This window comes from Neofelis nebulosa, chromosome 6 (assembly GCF_028018385.1).
Source record: "Neofelis nebulosa isolate mNeoNeb1 chromosome 6, mNeoNeb1.pri, whole genome shotgun sequence".
NCBI classification, from domain to species: Eukaryota; Metazoa; Chordata; class Mammalia; order Carnivora; family Felidae; genus Neofelis; species Neofelis nebulosa.
The window spans coordinates 45,478,884-45,494,164 of NC_080787.1; the positions used below are offsets into that span (position 1 = coordinate 45,478,884).

At 52.3% G+C, this 15,281-nt stretch overlaps 1 long non-coding RNA gene across 1 annotated transcript in view; it reads right to left on the minus strand.

The window, feature by feature from the left end:
• Positions 1-6,987: 6,987 nt before the first annotated feature.
• Positions 6,988-15,281, minus strand: part of LOC131514273 (uncharacterized) — a 32,915-nt gene continuing 24,621 nt past the window's right edge. The window contains exons 2-3 of the long non-coding RNA XR_009263003.1: positions 7,948-8,005; positions 6,988-7,333 (exon numbers count right to left, since the gene is read on the minus strand). This is a non-coding gene — a long non-coding RNA (uncharacterized LOC131514273). The remainder of the gene's footprint in view (positions 7,334-7,947; positions 8,006-15,281) is intronic.

A 15,281-nucleotide genomic window follows, 5' to 3' on the forward strand; every position in this document is an offset into this window, starting at 1 on the left:
GACCCTGCCATTCCCACATAATTTTGAGAACGTCTTGTTTGGGGGGCGTTGCTGTGTGACCTCAGGTAAACTGGTTAATCTCTCAGAGCCTCAGGTTTCTCATCTGTCAAATGGGAATAATGAACTCTACCTGAAAGGGCAGCTGTGTGAGGGAAGTGACCATTGCACAGGAAGTGCAGAAGCTGGCTGTGGTCGACACTGTCGCCCCACTTTCCCCTGTCCCAGCCTGTTCCCTGGACCAGCACTCGGCCAGGAAACTTGGATCTCAGTCACACAGCGTGTCCACCGTGGGTGGCAGGGCCTAGGAGGAATGGGCTGAGAGGCAAAGGGGACAGACAATCAGAGAAGGCTTCCCAGAGGAGGTGAATTGCATCCTGGAAGCTGAAGCCTAAGAAATGGAGTGAAGGAAGGGCAAGCTGCCCACACAGGAGACCCAACTTCTGCAAAGACTTGTAGAAAAGAACAAGCCGGGGTGGGGATACAGGGCCAACCAGCCTGGCCAGCACCTGCAGTGGGAAAAGATGGGTAGGTAGCTGGCAAGGGGAGGTGTGGGTGACATTCCTGAGGGTCAGCAGGCCCAGCATGTGTGCCGCTGACCCAGAGTGGCCCCTGTCCCTGCCGCCCGCCTGGGGACAACAGATAATCAAAGAAGGGACCCCTACCAAACCAGGTAGACAGGACTGGCCTCAGAGAGTGCGGCTGCCAGCTTGCAGCAGGGACAGGGGCAAAGACCTGGGGAGCAGACAACATGCTTTGTGGGCCCTTGGCTCTTGTCATTTTCCCAGAACGAGCAGAGACCCTGGTGCAGGGCTGCGGCTGCCTCTGCCTAGACAGCCTGACTCGGCCCACCCACCACCCAGTGGGACAGCAGCCCAGCCCCAGCCCCCAGCCCCTCCACCTTGAGCCAGACCCTCCCCAGCCTGCCCGGCCTCGACTTTTCCAACAGCCACCTTCACACACACACGTGCACACACACACACACACACACACACACACACACACTCAGGCAGACAGGGGTCACCCAGCGTCCAGGAGGATGGAAATGCCGGTGGAGAAAGGGGGTTCTCCTTGCACCAGATAGCACAAAGAGGCCCAGGCATGGGGCCTGGAGAGAAACAGACACAGAAACACAGGAGAGGCTGACAGAAGTGCCAGTGGCTAAAAGATAGGGCAAGAGAAAGAAGAAAGGGACAGACACAGAAAAGGGGGGTGGGGAGAGTGAACAAAAGGAGATAGAGACAGTGAGAGGAAAACCCTGTGGGGTCCTGCAGCTCCAGTCGGGGGCAGGAGGTGTCTTCCACACCCACCGTGCAGGAAGGGGTCCCCTTTTCTCTACCCCAGTGCCCTCAGTCACCCGTACTGGGCCCAGCATCAGGAAAGTTCCTGACCCCCCTCCTTCTGGATGAAGTTCTGCAGGGCCCCACCCGTGTGTGTCCACGCCTCAGTCTGACAGACCTCACGTGAGGCCCCGGGCCGTCAGACCCCGGGGACACAGAGCAGCTGCATGTTTTTCCTAAAACACAGGGCCTTCCATTTGCAGAAAAATCCCTTCCCCCTGCCCTCTAAGACTCAGACAACCCTAGAAATAAAGGTGGAGGCTTAGCTGGGAGCTAAGGATGAAGCTGTCTCCGGGAACTAACCCCGGTCCCAGGTGGGTTGCGACAGTACCAGGTAAGGGATAGGGCTAGGCCCTGCGCCGGGGCCCAGTGCGGCCCATCTCCACCAAGGACACCCAAAAACACAGCAGGAGAGACCACGATTGGATGGCAGGGAGAACTTGATGGCAGGGAGGGCGAGGAGGCTAGCAGTGACAGGACTCTGTGAGGCGGGAGCTCAGGGTCCCCCTGGAAGGCCCTGGCAGCCCAGCCTTTTCCCACCTCTCTCCACCCCCAGCGATGAGTCAGGGATTCCGCAAATTTTGAATTCCTGTCTTCCTTTGGGCAAGATACTTGACACTCTCCTGGGCCTTCTCTCCTGCCGCAGCAGTGAAATCCTCAGAGCCTCCTTTCTCCATGGCTCCGGGGCCCTGCTTTCCCCGTGAGTCACAGCAACTGCAGAGGCCCATCCTGCCTCAGCCTGGGGCCAGCCTCCAACCGCACTTGGGCTCCTGGCTTTGCAGGAACCCTCTTCCCCAAAGCAGCTGCTCCTGGTCCACAGGGACCCAGTTTAGAGGGCAAGAACACACACCTAGCAGGCACCCCCTGAGCAACTATGAATCAATGAATCAAAGAATGCCGAAGACCCTGTGAGGGGGAGACACCTCAGCCTCTCCCCCAGGGCGCCCCCAGCGAGCAGGGCTGTGGAACCCAGAAAATCTCTGTGTGGGTCCTGCAGCCAGGTTCCCCCTGAACCTCAGGGCAGGGCCTAGTACACACTTGCTACAATGGAGGGGCTCGGTACATGTTTGAAGGAGGGAGGGAAGAAGAGAGAAAGGGGGAAAGAAGGAATCTCGAGGCCCTCGGCTTCTCTCTGAGGGATGTTCTTTGGCTGAGGAACTTCCTGGTAACTGGGACCATCTGGGCCTTTTCCATCCCTGTGCCCCCAGTACCAAGCACAGGAGAGCACAGAGTGGTTCCTTGTTGACAAAGTTGAAAAGTCTGAATTGAACCCAAGGACCCGGAGCACCGAGAAGCCATGGGTCAGGCAGGCCCCATCAGGCTCAGGGGAAAAGCTGCCTCAGTCTCCCCACCCACAGTGAGCACAAGAGTGGGGTGGAGAGAGAGACTGCTGTGGAGCCAGGTGGAGGCCAAGGGCAGTGTGGGGTACCTGGGGCTCTTGGCTGGCCAAGACTCCACGTGGCCTTTGAGAAGGAGGGGTGTAGAGGAAACCAGGTAAGGCTGAGATCTCTCCCTCCAGTGGGATCAGGGACTGGGGAGGCGGGAGAAGCCGGGGGGCGGGGGGGGTCAGGAGGACAGAGAAGCCCTCTACCACCCCTGCCAGGTAGAGCACAGCCCCACCCCCACCCCCAACTACTGCCCCATCCCGGCGTAAGCTGCTGGTCATGGATGAGGATCATTGTTTCAGGAAGGTGGGTGAGTTTCCACGAGTGAATCTTTCCTGTCTTCACACCAAAACCTAGATTCTCCAGCCAGTAAGCAAAGCTGCCGCTCTCTCTCCCCAGAGCAGCAAAGACCTAGAAGACACTGCAGAGACACCTGCCACATGGCACCTCTTTCTCCTTCAGGCCACCTTCGGGGGAGGGTTGCTGTGGCCACAGAGCAGTGGGGAGACAGGCCAGGGTAAGAGACTTTCTTCTGAGCACCCCAAGCCCCCCCCCCCCCACCGGACTCCATGTTCTGCTGTGATATCCCTGTCCCAGGAGATCAAGTGCCATTGTCAGGGCTAAATGGTAGGGTGGGTTTCGACCCTGAAGAAGGGGGCAGAAGGCGGAGACTCCTGGGGTCCATGTGGGGTAATGGCTAATTGCCAGGATAAGAATAAGCATTGGGGCTCCAGGGTGGCTCAGTCGGTTAAGCATCGGACTCTTGATCTCAGCTCAGGTCCTGATCTCAGGGTCATGATTTCAAGCCCTGCATTGGGCTCTGTGCTGGGGGTGAAGCCTACTTAAAAAAAAAAAAAAAAAAAAAAAAAAAAAAAAAAAAGAGTGAAGCGCCTGGGTGGCTCAGTCGGTGAAGCATCCAAACTCAGCCCAGATCATGATCTCACGGTTCATGAGTTCGAGCCCCGGGTCGGGCTCTGTGCTGACAGCTCAGAGCCTGGAGCCTGCTTCGGATTCTGTGTCTCCTTCTCTCTCTCTCCCCCTCCCCCGCTCATGCTCTGTCTCTGTCTATCTCTCTCAAAAATAAACATTAAAAACACAAATTTCTTGAAAGAGTAAGAGCTGAGGCAGGAAGCTGGGAGTCAGAGGGTCAGTGACCCATCCATCCACCTATTCCTTAGCCATCATTTAGGGAAGTGGTTATTTAGCTGACCAATATTTATATAGTGCAAGATAAAGCACAAGTCCCGTATGAATATTAACTAATTGAATTAACTAATTGCATCCCCAGAACAAACCTATAAAGGCAGTGCTATTGTCATCCCCAGTTACAGATTGGGAAACTGAGACCCAGAAAGGGTTAAGTGACTTGCCCAACATCATACAGCTGGAAAGTGGCTAAACCAGGATTGAAGTCCAGACATAATGTTACCGGAACCAATCCCTGCTGCTAGCAGGGTCAGGGACAGTCAGAGGTCATGAGGCCAGGCCAGGGATGACATCTTTCCTTCAGGATGAGACAGTCCTTTCAGGGAATGGATCAGAGGCCTTTCCCAGAGAGGACTGGAGCTGGAGAGAGCTGCTGATATAACTGCTCCCTCTTGTGGGGTGGGGGTGAGGTGGAGTTGGCCGAGGCCCAGGGGGTGTGCCTGCCATGACAAGGGCCTGGCCAATAGCAGGGCCAGGGAGGAAAGGAACCTCTCCCGGATATTTCTATTATCTTGAGGAGAAAGGGAGGCGGGAAGAAAATTTGGCCGGAAAGCAGACTGAACTTGCAACTTGGTTTAATAACCAAATCCCAGTTCTCCTGTGAGCCAGAGCTCCCCCTCTGTGTCCCTTCCAGGGAAATCCAGGCCAGGCTCGGGGCTGGGAACTGGGAAGCCTATCTCCATCACCACCCCACCAAGCCTAGAGTCCCAGAAGCGGGGCCCGTCTCCCCCGGAACTCTGGCTGGCCAGGTGGAGGAAACGCAGGGTCCTTCCCAAGTTCTAGAGAAGAAGGAGGCTCCCAGAGATGGGGATGCTTTTTCCACACTGAATACAAGGCTGTGTGGGTGGGAAAAGTAAATGGCACCGGTGGGGCAGGGGGTGAACCATTTGAAGGAAGGCTGTCCTGAGAAATGCTGGACTGCATCCCTAGGGAATGGCTGGGGGACGGGGAGGCTAGGGAGAGAGGGCAGAGCTTCTCGAGTCATGGCTTCCGCACCACTTACACACATGCACTCACGCACATTCATATACACATTCACACACCCATAGACACATGAGCACCAACACTCATACACACATGCACTCACTCATCTACTGTTATACACTCACACACACACACACACACACACACACACCCTGGGGCACACTCACACAGGCATATACACATGCACCCACATACGCACCCATCCCCCAGGGGTTAGGACCAGGCTGGGCAGGAGAGGGGCCTTCTGGGAGAATGGCATGGCTACTAGCTGCCAAGGGGTGGGTGGGCAGAAGACTGGGACCGGGCAGGGAGCCCAAGAGTCGGGGGTGGTGCTGAGAGCCACCATGCCATGACAGGGCCAGGGCTGTGAATGGAGTGGACACTGCTCCTGCCCCCTCCCGGGGCCTGCCTCTGGCCAGGCCAGCCTCCATTCCCGGCATTGTCTCGGGTGCCTTGGGCAGGGTTCCCAGGCCTGGCTGAACTGGGGGCCCGGCCAAACAGACCTCCTGTGCCCTCCCATTCCCCTCTCCCCTTGGAAGAGAGGGTTGTGTGGGGAAGCAGAGGAGAAGGAAGATTCCTGAATCACTGACATCCATCCTATCCCCTAGCCCACACAGGCGGCCTACAGAGGAGCTCAGGTGCAGAGGATCGCCCCAGAGGCCGCCATCTTTCCCAGGGCAGGAAGCCTTAGAAGTCCAGCTCATCCTTCCACACACCCCTTGACCATGACATTCATTTCCTCTCCCATCCCTGGGGTTCCATCAGCCCTCTTCACAAGCTGGGCTTACTCTGGGGTAAGCTACTCTCCCTCCCAACATCCCCATCTCCCAAGCAATGGGAACTACCTGGTTTTACTCTTAATGGCCAAACTAATCACCTGGTAGGGGTGGGGGGTGGGGGGGAACGGGGATGCAGGTATTAATGGATTAATGCAAAGCATCTCCTTCTCTGACAACTGGCTCTTCCCTGCCTCATCCAAGAGGTCTCCCACCCGCTTCTGGCAGCCTCCACCCAGAATGGGGCCCACTCTCCCCCATGGTGCCAGAGAGTTGGGCCACGATTGCAGTGGCTACACCTCAGCCGGAGGAAGGGACCCCGTGGACGAGAAGACCAGCCATCACCCGGGACCCCACATGGCCTCCCTTTTGGGACTTGGGCAACACTCCCCGGGGCCCTGTGGGCCAACAAGAAGGCCACCATCCTGCCTTCATGGGGCTTGTGTCCAAGAGGCGCTCCTCCTTGTTCTGGAGCTAAACACGGTACAGGGCTTCCTTCTGGCGCCCTCCAACCTGATTGTCATCTGAGCCAAAGGGATTTTTCCAAAACACAAGTCAAATCCCGTCCAGCCCTCGCCCAAAGCCTGTCAAAGATTTCCCAGTGCCCTCCGGACAATTCTTCAATGTAGCACAACTCGTGAGACCTGGTCCCTGCTGCCACTATACCTCACCTCCGCTGCCCCCCCCCCTCAGGCCACGGATCTTGCCCCACAGAGAGGCCCTTCCCCACACGCATCCCAGGATGCCTCCTCTCCTTCCAGGCCCCCCTTCCCAGCTCACTCATCAGCCTGCGGGTCTTTGCCCCGCCCCCTCTTTGCTCTCCTGGGGCCCCCTATCTCTCCCCTCCTGGCACTGATCGGTATGTTGGGGTGGCCTGTTTGTTCATCAGCCTTCCATCTGAGCCAGGAGCTCCAGGAGGGAAAAGACACATCTATCCTGCTTGTCATTAAGTGCTCAGTCCCAAGCACAGTACCTGGCATAGAGGAGGTACTAGGTAAATGCAAATGAATAATGAATGAGTGAATGAATAAACAGTCCATATCTGCCCAGCCTTTAGGGCCATGATGCACACATCTTCCAGGGCTGGCTGGGGCATGCATGCCCACACCCCTCCCCTCTTCCCCTCAACCATTGCCGTGTGCAGCTTATGAAGGCCGGCTCCCTATCTCTGGGAAGAATCACCCCTCCCCTCTCCAAGCCCCACACCCTTTAAAGCTCAGCTCCAATCAGGGACCCCGCCTCAGGAAGTCCCCTGACTGCCTCCACTCACCTGGTCCAAACCCCTGAAAAGCTCTCTGCTGGGGCTGCTCTTGGATTTATATTATGATGTGCCTGTTTCAGTGCCTTCGCTATTGGTCCCCTGAGGGCTCCTAGACTCCCCTGAACAGTGAGGCCCTGGCAGACGGAGCCAACATATGCTACCTAGGCTGTGCCAAGCGGCGTGCCCTGGGCTGGATCCCCTAGAAAGGTAGATGAACTTGGTCTGGTCAGGGGGGCATGGGCAGGGCTCAGGAAGCCAGGGCTCTACGATTTCCTTCCTCACCCCCAGGCTCTGCTGGGGAACTCCAGGACCTGGAAAATGAACATCAGAGCAGGAAGCCCCCAGCGTGGAAGGGGAGGGCATGTCAGCCAAGCAGGTGGGATCCTAAGAGAGGAAAGAGCTAAGATCAGACATCAGAAGCCAGACTCCTGGCCCTGCGGCAGGAGCCCAGAGAAGTCTGGCAGGAAAGCAAATGGAAGCTTCCACCCATTCTACCCATCTTCCTTGGCTGCTGCTTAGCTGGGGCTTCTAGGGAAGCAAAGGGCTTATTGTCAGGGCAGGGCTATGTATGCACACACCTGACCCCCTGGCGACCTGCCTGTCCCCCTCCCACACCTCCTGGCAGTGGCTCAGTCAGCCCCACTCAACTCACCAGTGTTCTCAGTACCTATCTGCAGGGGTTTAGATGCCCACCTACCGTGTGCTCAGGACAGGTCTCCCCCTCCCCCACCCACCACAGTGAGCCAGAAGTGCAGCAGACCCAGCGCTGGCTTGACAGGGGAGCAGGGGCAGGGGGGGTGTGGCTCATGGCGCAGGCACTCTCATGCCCCCCACAACGCACACACACTTAGAGGCCTTCGAAGCCCTAAAGACAGGGCGGAAGCCTCCGAAGGGGACCTAGAGCCCTCCTGGCCCCTGCTGGGCTACGCTGGGTGACTTTGAAGGAGCCCTCATCCTCCAATCTATAAAGTGAAGGTGATGACCCCTGCTTAACTCACCTCTCCTGGTTGTCAGCCAAGGTGTGGCCTTGAAAGCACTCCCCATGGGCTTTGTAATCTGCAAAAAGAGAGTTTTCCTATTGTCATTCTTATCGCTGATCTCAAACGTCCAGGGAAACTGGTCCTGCTGTCTCATTAACATACAGCAGCTTCGGGGCCGCCTGGGGGGCTCAGTCGGTTAAGCATCCGACTGACTTTGGCTCAGCTGCTCACTATCTTCTGGTTCCGTACCTTCCAGCCCCCTCATCAGGCTCTGTGCTGATGGCTGGGATTCTGTGTCTCCCTCTCTCTCTGCCCCTACCCGCCCCCTCTCAAAAATAAATAAACATTAAAAAAAAAATACAACAGCCTCACCTCCCCCACAGGATCCCCTCGCCCAACAACCATCTGGGGTCCCCTTTGCCTACAGGAGAAAGGCCTCATTCCATGCTCTAGGGGTTCCCCTGGCTAAAGTCCACTTTCCAATTTTATGTCCCTTATACTGTAATCTCTCCAGCCCTCTCGGATTGCCCTCAACACAGTTTTTGCCTGCCTGCCTCCATGCTTTTGTTCATGCTGTCCCCTCCTCGCGGAATGCCCTTGCCCAGTGCCATCTCTGTATTTAGCTCTATCTTTCAAGACCGAACTGTGGTACCAACACTTGCCTGAGGCCTCTTTCCTCAGCCAAGCCAGAACCGATCTCTCTCCTGCCCTGTAAGGGATTTGGTTTACACCACATGTCATGACACTTCCTGGCACAGAGTTGGTGCTCAGGAAACAAAAGTTGTCATAATCACACCCTGGGCTCTAAACACTTCATATTGACCGACTCATCCAATCCTTACCTGTTGGTGTACGTCTATTAGCATTCCCATTTTCCAGGTGGACGAACCAAGATATATGCCCCGTATCTTGCCCAAGGCAGCATGAGACCAAGATTTGAACCCGGAGACTGACATCAGAGCCCACGTACATGCCTCTAAAAATCACGAAGAACTGAGCCACATCCACCCGCTCATCTAAGTCATCCCCCTGCCCAACCCAGGACATGGCTCAGTACATATCTGATGGTCGTGGCATTCACGTGTCTCCAGCCCCCTGTACGTGCTCAGCTCACTGTGCCGGGGGGGCTCCTTTAGGGTGGAGTCCAGAAGCCAGCTCAGGGTTCCAGGAAATGTGACCCAACAGCCTCCCTGGGCTGTGGACCCACACCATCCTCAGGCATCAGAGTGCCAGCCTAAGGCTGGGAAAAAAATGCGGGCAGCAGCCCTTCGGCCACCGCACAAGGCTGCCTGGTGGTACGCTTGTTGATTGCATCGATTGCCGACCAAGGTTGTGACTAACGCACCCACCGTCACCGTGACAGGGTGTTGGGAGAGCCCAGAGTGGGGGTGGGAAAGGAAGCAGGCAAGAGCATCAAAGTCCAGGCACAGGGGACTCTAGGGACCACCTAACCCCATTGCTCGCTCCCATTTAACAGATGAGAAAATTGAGGCCCCAGAGGTGGAATAACTTGCCTAAAGCCGAAGAGTACAGCAAAGTCCCGCAAAAGCACCGGCACTTCTGAGCCTTTCCTCCTCGGCCTGCCTGCCAGCCCGGACCCCACCTCTCTCCCTGGAGAGCTTTATAATTACCCTGGGCAGTCCAGTAACCAAGAGGCCCGAACGCTTGGGTGATCCCAGCAGAGGAAAGGGTGCCCTCAGACAGCTTCACCAGGCTGCCGTGCCCAGCCAGCGGCGGGTCCTACCATCAGAACTGAGAGAGAAGCTGGGAGAAGGCCAGCCGCTAATTGTGGAAAATAAATCACGGACATCTAAACCACGCAGTTGAAGAAAGGCCAGTTGCACGTAGACATGTTTCCTTTTGTGCTCTTGCTCGCCCACTTCAATTGTTAATTGAAAGCCATGAGTTACATAAGTTACGTGGATACCAAAGAAGGAGTTGAATGAGCTCCTGAAAATAACCCACTCGCTGAGTGGTTTTCGGGAGGAGGAGAGGTCTTAGAAAAGCAGGTGGCTGAGGAGGGCAGCTGGCCCTCAGAGGGCAACCAGGGCAAACCTGTCCCCTAGTGACGGCAATCTGGATCTGCAGACGCCTCGTTCCCAGATTTTGAGAGGACGTGGATGTGTGTTCGAGTTGCTGGTTCTTCACAAAATCTCAAAGAAAGTCAAAAGTTGTGCTATTATATGGATGTCTTAGTTTCATAAGAAGACAAAACCTCTCCCATCTCTGACGCTGAGCAAATTGAGGGCAGGGCTGTGTGTCTCCCCCCTCAGCCTGGGGCTCCCTGAGGGCAAGGCTGTGTCTCCCCTCAGACTGGGGCTCCCTGGGGGCAGGGCTGTGTCTCCCCCTTCAGACTAGCTCTGAACTACATTTTTTCCAAAAGACTAAGGTCTCCCTGAAAACAAGAGCTACGTTGTTTCATTCCCTTCCCTAAGGCAGGGGCAGGGTCTCTCCATCAAATTAAGCCAGCCCCCTCCCAACAACCTGGGTTGAGGAATGAGGGACCTGGAGTCACCTGTCACCGTGGGAAAATCTCAGGACACACCCTGGTGACGGGGGTGGGGGTGGCAAGGGTTAAGAAACTGCAGCTACAGGGACACCTTTCCCATTAGCTGCCCTCCCCGCTGCCGCCTGCTGCCAGGACTTGGTTGGGCTTCTGATGGGTTCCAGCTGACAGCTGGGCCTCCTCTATTCTGACCCTCGGGCAGCGGTGTCCTGTAATGACCCCACCACCGGTACCCTTAACCACCCAAGCCAGGGAGGCTGGCCGTCAGGATGGAGTGGGATGCAGGGAGGGAGGGGTAGCCCTGCCTTGGAGGGACGCAGAGCCCAAGGAGGACTGGGGGAGGGAGCCAGGGGCAGGGGTTCCATTAACTCCCTCTGAGGCCCAGAGCAGAGTGACAGGGGCCACCCTGTCCACATGGGCTAGTTTCTTCCGCTGCCACCACCCCTGGGGGAGAGGCCTCCACATAGCCTCCAGCCTGGGCAGAGGCCCCGTGGCTTCCCCGGCTCCTCCTCAACCGTGAGTCATTCCCAGCAGTCTATGCGAGCAGAGGCAGCAAACCCCATCCTGCAGCCTGAGGAGAGCAGGGAACAGACTGCAGCACTGGCCAGACACAGGTGCCCAGCACAGGAACGCCAGCCCGGTCTGGATGCGGAGGCTGAGACTCGCCCCTTGAGAAACCCCCAGTCTGGTTTCCCAAACGTGGTCTCCTGCCCCACATCTCTTCACGCCCGGCTCTCTGAGACTCCGCTGTCATTCTCACTTGTGCCCTTGTCCCTTACCCACACCTCCTCCCAGCATCCTTGGCCTTTCAGGACTCATCTCAAATGTCACTTCTCCTGGGAAGCTCCCCTGTTCTCCTTTGTGCACCCTCAATGCCATGGGCATCCTTTTATCTGCTTTCCACATCTCTTCTCAGGCTGGAAAAGGAGCCACAAAGAGGGCAGCGGGGACCGTATTCCATTCCTGTCTGTATTCCCAACCCCCGACGCAGTGCCTGGCACGTCCTAGGTGTTCATGGTAGTGTTTCCAAAGATAGATCTGGCTAGGAGTTAAACAAAATCACTCAGACCCCAATAATCAATATTTGCTGGTCCCAGCTGCTTCCAAAATCCCACCAACCATTCCTGGACAGGCCTAGGAGTTTTCTCATCCGATGCAATGACCTGGTGCCAAACCTCGCCCCAGGACCACCCACAAAGGGCACGGTTGATGTGCCTGAGCCCTCAAGGTGCCAAAGCTGTATAGTGGTCTGTGTTACGGTGGGAGAATGCATCGCCCTCTGCCTTTCCCTGGGGCAGAATCCAAGAACAGAGCTGCCTGCACCTAGCATCTTACAGAAGTCTAGGAGACAGTGTGCAGGGGACATTATAGACTGGATCTTAATCCATTCTACCTTCTGCTAGGTGCCCCACCTAGACTGAAGAAACAAGAAAAGTAAATAATAACAATTATAATAATAAATAAACAAAACACTACATTTGTCAGTATCCCTTGCTGTCAAGATTCAGGATATAATTCAGAGTCAGCCAATTGGATGCAATTGCATAAGATTTAAAAGGCTGCACTTCTGCAGGTGTTGCTGCTGCTTTCTGGGAAAAGGGGCAGGGACAGGGGCAGGGGTGTTTTTTCTTTTTGCTGTTGTTGTTTTGAGGCAGTGCTGGCCAAGAGGGTCAAGAAGGTGAGGCCCAGGGGCACCTGGGTGGCTCGGTCAGTTAAGCATCTGACTTCGGCTCAGGTCATGATCTCACATGAACCTGTTTCACATTCTGTGTCTCCATCTCTCTCTCTGCCTCTCCCCCGCTTGCATTCTGTGTGTGTGTGTGTGTGTGTGTGTGTGTGTCAAAAATAAATAAACATTTTTAAAAATTTAAAAAAAAAAAGCCAGAAAAATCTCAAATAAACAACCTAAACTTCACCTAAAGGAGATAAAGAAGAACAAACAAAACCCCAAATCAGAAGAAGGGAGAAAATAATAGATTAGAGCAGAAATAAATGAGATAAGAAAACAACAAAAAGCTAGAACAGATCACTAAACCAGGAGCTGGTTCTTTGAAGAGATCAACAAAATTGATAAGCCTCTAGCCAGACTCATAACACAAAAGAGGGGGGTGGGGGGGTGGAACTCAAATAAACAAAATCAGAAATGGCAGAGAGAAATAACAACCAACACCACAGAAATACAAAGGATTGTAAGAGAATGTTATGAAAAATTATATGTGAACGAATTGGACAAACTAGAAAAATGGATACACTCCTAGAAACACTTGCTAAAGTGTTTCCTAAAGTGAAGCAGGGAGAAATTGAATATGGGAACAGACCTATCACCAGCAATGAAATTGACTCAGTAAATCAAAACACTCCCAACAAACAAAAGTCTAGGACCAGACAGTTTCACAGGTAAACTCTACCAAACATTTAAAGAAGAGTTAATACCTATTCTTCTCAAACTTTTCCAAAAAAATAGAAGAGGAAGGATGGGGCGCCTGGGTGGCTCAGTCGGTTAAGCGGCCGACTTTGGCTCAGGTCATGATCTCGCGGTCTGTGAGTTCGAGCCCCGCGTCGGGCTCTGTGCTGACAGCTCAGAGCCTGGAGCTTGTTTCAGATTCTGTGCGTCCCTCTCTCTGACCCTCCCCCGTTCATGCTCTGTCTCTCCCTGTCTCAAAAATAAATAAAACGTTTAAAAAAAATTAAAAAAAAAATAGAAGAGGAAGGAAAATTGCCAAATTCATTCTATGAAGCCAGCATTACTCTGATACTTAAACCAGACAAAGACACCACAAAAGGGGTGCCTAGATGGCTCAGTCAGGTTAAGGGTCCAACTTTTGTTTTCAACTCAGGTCATGATCTCACGGTTTCTGAGATCAAGCCCCAGGTTCGGACTCTGTTCTGACAGTGCAAAGCCTGCTTGGGATTTGTTCTCTCTCTGCCCCTCCCCCACTGGTGCTCTCTGTCTCTCTTGTCAAAATAAATAAATAAACATTTAAAAAAAGACACCACAAAAAAAGAGAACTACAGTCCAATATCTCTAGTGAGCATGGATGCAAGAATCCTCAACAAAATATTAGCAATCTGAATCCGACAATACATTTAAAAAAATTATTCGCCATAGTAAAGTGGGATTTATTCCTGAGATGCAAGGGTGGTTCAATATTTGCATCAATCAACATGATACATTACATCAATAAGAGAAAGGGTACAAACCATATGATCATTTCAGTAGATGCAGAAAAAGTATTTGACAACATCCATTCATGATAAAAGTACAGCATTCATTCATGATAAAAACTCTCAGCAAAGTAGGTTTACAGGGAATATACCTGAACACAATAAAGCCCATCTATGAAAAACCCACAGCTAACATCTCCTTAATGGGGAAAAAGTGAGAGCTTTTCCCCTAAGGTCAGGAACAGGACAAGGATGTCCACTCTCACCACTTTTACTCAACATAGTACTGGAAGTCCTGGCCACAGCAATCAGACAAGAAAAAGGAATAAAAGGCATCCAAATTGGTAAGAAAGAAATAAAACTTTCACTATTTGCAGATGACATAATACTATATATAGAAAACCCTAACAACTCCACCAAAAAACTACCAGAACTGACAAAGGAATTCAGTAAGGCTGCAGGCTACAAAATCAATATACAGAAATCCATTGCATTTCTATACACTGATAATGAAGCAGCAGAAAGAGAAATTGAGAAAATAATCCCATTTATGATTGCACCCAAAATAGTAAAATACCTAGGAATAAACTTAACCAAGGAAGTGACAGACCTATACTCAGATAACTACAAAACACTGATGAGAGAAATTGAAGACAACACGAACAAATGAAAAGATATTCTATGTTCATGGATTGGAAGAACAAATATTAAAATGTCCACACTACCCAAAACAATCCACATATTTAATGCAATCCTTATCAAAATGCCAACTGCATTTTTCACAGACCTAAAACAAACAATCTTAAAATTTGTCTGGAACCACAAAAGACCCCAAATAGCCAAAACAATCTTGAAAAAGAAAAATAAAGCTGAAGTATCACAATTCCAGATTTCAAGTTATATTACAAAGCTGTAGTAATCAAAACAGTATGGTGCTCACACAAAAATAAAGCACCCAGCTCAATGGAACAGAATAGAAATTCCAAAAATAAACCCACAATTATATGGTCAATTTATATTCGACAAAGCAGGAAAGAATATACAATGAGAAAAAGACAGTCTCTTCAACAAATGGTGTTGGAGAAACTGGGCAGCTTCATGCAAAAGAATGAAACTGGACCATCTTCTTACACCATGAACAAAAATAAACTCAAAATGGATTAAGGATCTAAATGTGAAACCTGAAACCATAAAAATCCTAGAGGAGAGCATAGGCAGTAATTTTCTCTGACACTGGCTATAACAACATCTTTCTATATGTCTCCTGAGGCAAGGGAAACAAAAACAAAAGTGAATGATTGGGACTCCATCAAAATAAAAAGCTTCTGCACAACAAAGGAAACAACCAACAAAACTAAAAGACAACCTACTGAATGGGAGAAGATATTTGCAAATGACATATCCAATAAAGGGTTAGTATCCAACATATATAGAGAACGTATACAATTCAACACCAAAAAATCAAATAATTCAATTAAAAGAAGGGCAGAAGACATGAACAGACATTTCTCCAAAGACATCCAGATTGCCAACAGACACATGAAAAGATGCTCAACATCACTCATCATCAGGGAAATGCAAATGGAAACCACAATGAGATATCACCTCACACCTGTCACAATGGCTAATATCAACAACACAGGAAACAACAGGTGTTGGCAAGGATGTGGAGAAAAAGGAA